Here is a 7868-nt window from a genome sequence, read left to right on the forward strand (position 1 = left end):
CTCCGTCATCAGCATTATCATTGCTGTCTCCATCCATATATATTAAGAGTATCTGTTATAATAACAATAAATCTCATTGGTGCTCATGGTGACAACTGACTGCTATCTGGTGTTTTTTCCATCATCCAAGTATCTTTGGACCTGCTTCCTTAGGGGGTCCGTCCCCAGGCAGCAGGACCACCGTTCTTGAGTGTCCTGATCTTTGCATTTAAAAGACAAGGTCGGGAGCTTGAGCCAGATACCTCCAGCATCAAAACTCCCACTTGTCTGCCCTAACTAAGACATGTGCAGGAATGTCCGTTTTGTGTTAATAGAAAAAGTTAACTCTATGTGATTGTATCTCCATTTATTTAGTTTTTGTTTAGTTTCCACCATCATCACCAACATATTTATTCACCTTATTGGTTTGTTTATAAATATAGATCTAAATTGTAATAACATTGTATAATTTAATGGTGACAGCAATATGATAACACTGACAATAAGAAGTCATATAGTTAATGACAATAATAATAACAGCAACAAAAAATAATAGTCTCGATAATCTTTCATCATAATAATAACAACAAGCTGAATGATTAGCTTGAGCCATCTATTGACTGTATAAGGCTGCTCACTAACATTACTTGGGTACCAATACTACTACTAGGAATAATATTAACAGTAATATTCATATAAGTTATAATAATAATAATCATGACAATAGTTATAATGATACCAGAATAATTATTAGTTTTACCTATCTATTACCGCTTTAACGCTGCTTATCACTAAATGTCATTCAGACACCAGTAATAATGGCAAACAACCAGCAGGGTTCAGTCCGGAAGAAGGGCTAGTGTGACGCCGGTGACATGGGAATTTTCCACTAACTTCTGCTTTCCGCCCCTTTGTTATACAAATGATTTTTAGCCATTTTAAAAGCGTAATTGTGATATCGTTACAGCCTTGCACTGGGACACGTGTTCGGGTCCTTGGTGTTATCGACCTTGCTTTACTCTTGTGAAGCCTGGTCGCTTACCGAGGGCCTGAGGCGTAGACTGGACTCCTTTGTGACAAGGTCCCTTCGGCGAATCTACGGGATGGAATGAATACGTGACAAACCGACAGGTGCTCGATAGGGTGCAGATGGGACGTGTTACATGCCAGATTTGGGAGCGCCAGCTGCGTTTTTACGGACATGTGGCGCGATTCCCGCCGGAGGACCCTGCTCATCGAATCCTTTCGGTTAAGGAGCCGAGAGCCTGGACACACTGAGTGGGTCGCCGGCGTATATTGTGGCTCTCGCAGCTGGGAGGATACATGGAGGGCTGGGGCATGGGCCGGGCGTCTGCCTGGGCGATGGCCCGGAGTAGGCTGGCGAAGTGGAGGGGTAGGGTGAGCGCGGCGAAGTGCCTGACCTGACCTGACCACCTTGTTCTGTACTCACAAGCCTAGAATATAGTCTTTTATCTGTTTTATTGTGAAACAAACCCAAATCTTCTCAATCCAGTGCTCATTTCTACCTGTCTTAATTCGCAACCTGGATGTTGATTCGAGCACGCATGATTGCCGATTCAAGGCACCTGTGACTGCCCAATTGGCGCCAACAGCCCTGAGAGCTGATTGGCTAAGAGACTCCTTTTAAACCCCCAGCTTTCAAGAGGACACCGTCTGATCCTTGTGACCCTATGCTCCCAGCTAGGCAAGTTCATTCCGTCCGACATTTTTCCTGCCCTGTTTTCTTCTGCCTGTTACCGGTTACCGACCTGTTTCTGGACTCGATTCTGCCCTGTTCTGCCATCCCGACATCTGACCTATTTTGCCCCGCTACATGCCTGACACCTGTTGCCGACCTCATACCGCCCCTGGTTTCAAGCTACGATCATCCTCGCTCGACACGGAAGTGCTACCCGTGTCCGTCGATCCTCGGATTGTGGAAGCAAGCCCTTCTCACCTTCTTATCAATAAAACTGAGTAAACGAACGCAACTGGTCCCGTCTCCGTTCCTGGCTTGTGACACTTACAGAGAAAAAGACTCTACTCCTCCAGCATCCATTCCTAATTTTAATCACGCCAACCTGCCAGTGGTTTTGGATTGTCTATTATCTAAAGATGAGTTTCCATTCAATTTAACTTCCTCAACGTTTCAGAATGACTCCTGTTTACTTATCAGAATGTATTATTCATGGTAGGAATCAGTTCACGTTTCAGAAGACTGGCCTTGGTTCTTGCGGGAAATGAGCGAGAAATGTCTCATTAAAAGTAAACCTTCGCACAAGGTCTGGAGGTCCGCAGAGAACATATGAGGGAAAAAAAGTGAGTCAGCATCTTGCAGGAGAAACAATGACTCATTCTCCCACTCAGTTATGGCATGGACTTCACAAACACCCGAAAAGTCCAATGAAATTCGATGTGATGGAAATTACGGAGACAAAAAAGACATTGAAATAAGGTTCAGTTTGGGTTGAGGCTGTACGTGAGATATTGCTGTCGACGGGAGGTTGAAAAAATGGTCTCGCGTCATCGGGTCTCAAAGAGCTTTGTAAGAAACACCTTTATAATCAGTTTTGGGCGCATTACTTTAAAAAAGTAATTAGTTATAGTGACTCACTACTTTCAAAAAGTAACTGAGTTTGTGCCTGAATTACTTAAAAGTTACAAGTTACTAGGGAAAGTAACTATTTTTGTTTTAAAAAGAAGTTGCTTTATGTCAAAGAAGTTGGAATTTTTAAGCAAATACTAAAATATTAGGGTTAAGATTTGTGAAAAACACAAAGTGTCTTTGCTTTTACTTAACTTTACTTTAATTATTATGTTTGTTTTTTTTTTTTAATGTTTTTTAGGATCGGCTCACTAAAAAGAGCCCAAATGGCTCTTCATGTTGTTTGTGTTGCTTTTATTCCTACACACAGCACTGTACGCAGTAATAATGTGTCCTACCATAACTATGCAGATGACACTCAAATTTACATCTCGCTGACAGCAGGTGAACATGGGCCCGTGAACTCACTCAGTCACTGCCTCCAACAGATCACTGTGCGGATGCAAAACAACTCTCTCCAACTAAACTCAGACAAGACTGAAGTCATTGTCTTTGGCCCACAAAAACCCAGAGAAAGTGTCATCAGTCATCTGGAATCACTTAGTTTAAAAGCTAAAAATCAGGTTAGAAATCTCGGGGTAATAATGGACTCAGACCCAAACCTTGACAGCCACATTAAATCCATAACATCATCAGCCTTTTACCATCTCAAAAAACATTGCCAGAATCAAAGGTTTACTTTTTAAACCAGGCTTAGAGAAACTTATTCATGCATTTATCTCCTGCAGGTTAGACTACTGTAACGGCCTTCTGACTGGACTTTCTAAACAAGCTGTAAGACTGCTGCAGAACATCCAGAACGCTGCTGCTCGGGTCCTGACTAGAACCAGGAGGTACGACCATATTAGTCCTGTGCTCAGGTCTCTCCACTGGCTTCCTGTCGCTTTGATAATAGACTTTAAAACAGCTCTGCTGGTGTATGAGTCTATTCATGGTCTAGCACCAAAGTACCTCTGTGACATGTTGGTCCCATATGAACCATCTCTGACCCTGAGAACCTCAGGGACAGGCTGGTGCCCAGAGCCAGGACTAAACAGGGTGAAGCTGCGTTTCAGTTCCATGCAGCTAAACTCTGGAATAGTCTTCCTGATGACTTCAGACAGGCGTCTACTCTGACAATGTTTAAGTCCAGGCTGAAAACAGCTCTGTTCAACTCTGCATACAACTGAAAGGGTTCTATCTGCACTCTTCACTTTATTTCAATTCATTGATTTTATTATGTTTTATCTGTGGTTTTAATGCATTTTAAAAACCACATTTAAAATTTTCAATGTCTTTTCTTCTACGTTTTAACTGTAATTGTGTGTTTTCAACCTGTCTCTTTGCCATTTCTGTAAAGCACTTTGAATTGCCTTGTGTATGAATTGTTCTATACAAATAAACTTGCCTTGCCCTTACCTTACATTACCAATGATAACGTTTTATTATACAAGGAATAACTTAAATAGGGGGAGGAATAAAGAAAAAAAAAGAAAAAAATATTAAATGGAAAACACGCGGTCACGTCTTTGACCAGTTTACTTGATGGGATAGGTATTCTGACTTTTTAAAAAATGTTTTTGTTTTTGGTACTTTTTGTTCCCTATTAGCGCAAAGGGCACCCAGTTTATATGAATTTTCAGAATAGCAACTTAGCTAGATGGCTTGCTGAGTAGCCCAAAAGGTAGCTTGAAAGTTAGCTAGAAAGGTAAACAGGTAGGAAAACTAAATTGAGCAATATCGCTAGCTAAAAATGTAAAAAGCCAACTCAATAGACGAATAAAAAGCTAGCTAGCTAGAAAGAAGGCCAAAATTTAGCTTGATAACTAGCATACCAGATAAAATGTTAGCTAAATAGCTTGGAAAAAAAGCTAGGTAGATAGCTTGCTAAAAGCTACAAAAGCAGGAAAATAGCTAGCTACAAAGGTAAAAGGGTAGCTAGCTTATGAAAAAACCTGCACATTCTTGCTCATTCACATTATAAAACCCATAAACTTGAATTTAGTGCGTTGTATTTCCTGAAAATACCGTAAATCGATAAAATGATGAACCAACAAATGTATTTAATACATGAATAGATTCTCATTCTACACTCTAAATTGCTAAGAAATAATTATCGATACTTATAGATGTTTTTTGTCCTTAAAGCCCATGAACTAAGATATTAATTTATGTTATTACCATGTTGTTATTGTTGTGGCAAATACACTTGCAAATGTAGAATGGATTTGCATACATGTGGAAATTTAGAAAGACTTGCTTACGTTTGTGGGAAAAGGTCGGGTAGACATCCTTGAAGATACTCTTGGCAGACATTAAGTTTCCTTGAAGATAGCGTACAAGGGACGGGACGCTCTGTACTTGATACGTGATACAGGACCGCCTTTTGGGGTGTACTCAATCGAAGCCTAATCGTCACTACCAGCTTTAAATACATTGTCATGTTCCTAGCTCTGTGAGATCTTTATTGACGCATCAATAAAGAGACATCTCCCTCCATAACGAAGCGGGCTCCTGTCTATTTCTTTTATCCACTTATGAGAAGACTTTCTCTCGATTATCGGACCTCCAATTTCTACAACATTTGGCGCCGCAACGTGGATTGGCACTAATTAAATAAACAGAAAAGGGAAAAGACTTCTCAGTGGAACGGTCTCGAATGAGCGGTTGAGGTAAGGATAGTTTTTCTCTCTCCTTGTTTCAATTTGCTTGTCGAGATTCGTGGGTGGACAGGAGCCTGTGGCGTCGGAGCTAAATTATGAAAATTCGTGCACGTGGGATTTTCCGTCTATAGTCAGGCCCAAGTTCGGACGGATGAGATATATAGACTGAGTTGTGATTTTTATGTCCGACGGGATTCTGAGCTCAGGGAGTCCTGTCTGTTTTGGGACGTAGGCTGCTTGAAAAAGGAAAAAAGGCTAATTTTACCTGGATAAAATGGTGCAGCGGCGTCGGTATTTGTATATTTATGATTGTCTTGAGATCTGTGTAAAGCTGTGATAAGACGTCGTCATTTGCTGAAGTGACAGTTCGAGAGTAGACGATCTATGTATGGTTAATACGGGGCATGTTTTATGTGTTTCCCTAGTCGATTGATGATTTGGGAGGGATATGTAACCTTGCACTTAAGAAGAAGTGTGGTGCATGGAACCTCGCCATTTTCTACAATCTGAAAGGTTATACCGACGTTAGAAAAATGAGCAGTAATCAGATGTTGTATTATTAAGATATATTCGCATAGAAACAAGCGATACAAAGAATGTGTGAGAATTGCTGACATGTTTTCAGTCTGGGAGATGTCTCATTCGGGGATGTTGGTGTGTGTGCCAGCTGGCGTTAATTGTGCGTGTGTCTCTGTCTGTGGATGTGTGTTCTGTTCGGTTCGGTTTCTCCCCCGCCCGCCTGAGTGAGTGTGCGCGGGTGATTTATACTTATCTGTTTAAGGGCTAGGAGAGCCTGTGTTTCTTTTTGTCTTTTTTGTTTTTTTGTGTTGTTTGGCGACGGGAGAGGCGTTAAGGAAGAATGGATGATTGATGGAGTGACTGCTTATTCTACGTTTTACGGTCTTGTATGTGCTTTAGAGTGTTTTGCTTACCCCCACCACTCTCCGTCTTTCCCCCGTCTTTCGCTCTGTGTGAGTTGAGCTCAACCGTGTGTATTCCCGCTCCGATCACCCGCCCCACCCCCGTCTTTCCCCCGTCTTTCGCTCCTTTACTGTATGGAAAAAAAAAAAAAAAGTGGAGGGATTACTTAATTCGTCAAGTGCTCCGTTTGCGTGTGGCCTTTTGATTTGTGAGATCTTGTTCCGATGAACGTGATAAGTATAGTTTGGGTAAATTGAGGAAACAATTTGGCAAGCATTTTCAAAAGACAATGAGGAGCAGATTACTCGATCTTGAGGAAGACCATGAAAAATTTAAGAATTTAATTGCTAAGGTGATGTCTTCATGGTCATTTAACCTAGACTAAACATCCGAGTTTGTAAACATAACCGATTTAACAGGATTCAGAAGTCAGACGGACTGTTGAAAAGGGCTGGAGATGGCAAAAAACAAACAAAGACGTTCACTCATCCGTTGTCTGCGCCGCTTGTCTACAGCAGGGTCGTGGGGACACTGGAGCACATCCAGGCTGTCCTCAAACAGTGAGCAGGGGGCAATCTGAACTGATTGCAGCCAGTTTCGAGGAGAAAGAGGTAGACAACTGGGCACCAAGGTCAGTGTGGCACTGATAAAGCTCATGGTCACATTCCAGCGGCGGATTACGAGTGGAACGTCACGATGGACTGAGCCAGACGGCCAAGGCCGTCGACGAGGCGGTGATAACGAACAACACGAGTCTGCATTGAATCACGCTAGAATCTTGTTGATTGACGTAGTGTTTACAAATCTGAGGAATATTGATACGTTTGGATTGTGAATTATTTTATTTTTAACACAGAAATACTGCTAAAATTGTATTTTGAATCTGCTTTCCAGGAAAACGGTGATGTGTCTCCAGATGCAGGAGCATCAGGAGGATTATTAAGGAGAATAGGTAACAGGGGAATACCTTTGACTTTATATCAGATACAGGCCACGGTAGACGGAGAGAATAATAATAATAGGAGTAATAGGAATAATAGGAGCAGTGCCATCAAAAGATCTAGGTGCGGGAACAGTAATTAGGTTTTTGATTAGAGAAGTTATTCCGCGATTTGGCATACCGTCAGAAATAAGCTCGGATAACATTTGTTCAAAAGGTCGTGAAGGGCATCTTACAAAAACTACACATTAAACAACGGTTCGGTGAGGTTTATCAACAAAGTCAAGGGATGGTGGAAAAGAGTAAATGGAATATTAAAATCAAAGATAAACAAGATCTTTGTGAGTACTAGGCTCAACTGAGGGGATGCGCTACAGTTAGCGCTGATGAGTTATCGCATGCAAACTCATTGGATCACGCATTTAACACCGCATGAAATGCTAACAGGCAGACCAGCGCCGCATCTGGGAGGTCCCTATAAGGGGCCGCCACTTGAGCAACTACAAACTGAACTGAGAGACTGTATGAGACAATTGACGGCTGTCATCTACCGGCTGGTTAAGAGACAAGAGTCCAAGGTCGAACAACCATTTGAAAAGACGTCCCAGGGGATCTCGTCTACATCAAGGTTTCAACGAAAGTGGAACCATCCGAGGCGTGAGGGACCGTACACCGTCGTGAGGGCAACGCTGGCCGCAGTCCAGGTCGAGGGCAGCTCAACATGGTACCATCTGAACCGCGGTACCACGGCTCACGCTGCCACCGTCAACGAGACCAAGCA

This window comes from Urocampus carinirostris, chromosome 9, assembly GCF_059441175.1.
Source record: "Urocampus carinirostris isolate Australia breed hairy pipefish chromosome 9, RoL_Ucar_1.0, whole genome shotgun sequence".
Lineage (NCBI taxonomy): Eukaryota > Metazoa > Chordata > Actinopteri > Syngnathiformes > Syngnathidae > Urocampus > Urocampus carinirostris.